Below are 2,246 nucleotides of genomic sequence, written 5' to 3'. Positions count from 1 at the left end.
TTCTCTTCCTTGCCTTTGTTGCTCCTCTCTCATGATTCTTTGATCTTCTCTAATTTCATGGAGGAGGATGGAATGTTCTTGGTGCTCCACCCCTAGTTGTCCCATGTTGGAACTCAATTCTCCTAGAGAGGTGTTGATTTGCTCCCAATAGTTTTGTGGAGGAAAGTGCATCCCTTGAGGCATCTCAGGGATTTCATGATGAGGAGTTTCCTCATGCTCATGTCTATGAGTGGGATCTCCTATTTGCATTGAGCTCCTTCCACACAGATAACCATGAGGACTTGGTCTAACCTTTGATTAAAGTTGACCTTTTTTGAGTTTGAAAAGGAACATCGGGGATCACCTTCTTCTTGGCCACAACTTCATAGAAGTGGTCTTGATGCACCCTTGAGATGAATCTCTCCATCTCCCATGACTCGGAGGTGGAAGCTTTTGCCTTCCCTTTCCTCTTTCTAGAGGTTTCTCCGGCCTTAGATGCCATAAATGGTTATGGAAAAACAGAAAGCAATGCTTTTACCACACCAAACTTAAAGGGTTTGCTCATCCTCGAGCAAAAGAAGAAAGAAGAGAGTAGAAGAAGAAGAAATTGAGGAGATGGATGAGGCATTATGGTTCGGCCAAGGGGGAGAAGTAGTGTGTGGGTTGTGTGAAAATGAAGGAGTGAAGATGGGTTTATATAGGAGTGGAGAGGGGGTGTATGGTTCGGTCATGTGAGGGTGGGTTTGGGAGGGAAAGTGGTTTGAATTTGAATGGTGAAGAAGAGAGAGAGTGGTGGGGTAGGTGGGGATCCTGTGGGGTCCACAGATCCTGAGGCGTCAAGGAAAATTCATCCCTGCACCAAGTGGCGAGCAAAAATGCTCTTTATGCCAATTCTGGCGTTAAACGCCGGGCTGGTGCCCATTTCTGGTGTTTAACGCCAACTTCTTGCCCTTTCCTGGCGTTCAACGCCAGTCTGGTGCCCCTTTCTGGCGTTAAACGCCCAGAATGGTGCCAGACTGGGCGTTAAACGCCCAATTGCTGCCCTTACTGGCGTTTAAATGCCAGCAAGGTTTTCCTCCAGGGTGTGCTATTTTTCTTTCTATTTTTCATTCTATTTTTGCTTTTTCAATTGATTTTGTGACTTCCCATGATCATCAACCTTCAGAAAACATAAAATAGCAAAGGAAAAATAGATAAATATAACATTGGGTTGCCTCCCAACAAGCGCTTCTTTAATGTCAGTAGCTTGACAGTGGGCTCTCATGGAGCCTCACAGATACTCAGAGCAATGTTGGAACCTCCCAACACCAAACTTAGAGTTTGAATGTGGGGGTTCAACACCAAACTTAGAGTTTGGTTGTGGCCTCTCAACACCAAACTTAGAGTTTGACTGTGGGGTCTCTGTTTGACTCTGTTTTGAGAGAAGCTCTTCATGCTTCCTCTCCATGGTTACAGAGGGATATCCTTGAGTCTTAAACACAAGGGATTCTTCATTCGCTTGAATGATCAATTCTCCTCTGTCAACATCAATCACAGCCTTTGCTGTGGCTAGCAAGGGTCTACCAAGGATGATGGATTCATCCATGCACTTCCCAGTCTCTAGGACTACGAAATCAGCAGGGATGTAATGGTCTTCAATCTTTACCAGAACATCTTCTACAAGTCCATAAGCTTGTTTTCTTGAATTGTCTGCCATCTTCTAGTGAGATTTTTGCAGCTTGTACCTCAAAGATCCCTAGCATCTCCATTACAGAGAGAGGCATGAGGTTTATGCTTGACCCTAGGTCACACAGAGCCTTCATGAAGGTCATGGTGCCTATTGTACAAGGTATTAAGAACTTCCCAGGGCCCTGTCTCTTTTGAGGTAATCTCTGCCTAGTCAAGTTATCCAGTTCTTTGGTGAGCAAAGGGGGTTCATCCTCCCAAGTCTCATTACCAAATAACTTGTCATTTAGCTTCATGATTGCTCCAAGGTACTTGGCAACTTGCTCTTCAGTGACATCTTCATCCTCTTCAGAGGAAGAATACTCATCAGAGCTCATGAATGGCAGGAGTAAATCCAATGGAATCTCTATGGTCTCAGTGTTAGCCTCAGATTCCCATGGTTCCTTATTAGGGAACTCATTGGAGGCCAGTAGACGCCTATTGAGGTCTTCCTCAGTGGCATTCACTACCTCTTTCTCCTTTCCAAATTTGGCCATGTTGATGGCCTTGCACTCTCCTTTTGGATTCTCTTCTGTATTGCTTGGAAGAGTACTAGGAGGGAG

The sequence above is a fragment of the Arachis duranensis genome, chromosome 6 (genome assembly GCF_000817695.3).
Source record: "Arachis duranensis cultivar V14167 chromosome 6, aradu.V14167.gnm2.J7QH, whole genome shotgun sequence".
NCBI classification, from domain to species: domain Eukaryota; kingdom Viridiplantae; phylum Streptophyta; class Magnoliopsida; order Fabales; family Fabaceae; genus Arachis; species Arachis duranensis.
Note: the sequence above shows the minus strand (reverse complement) of the source record.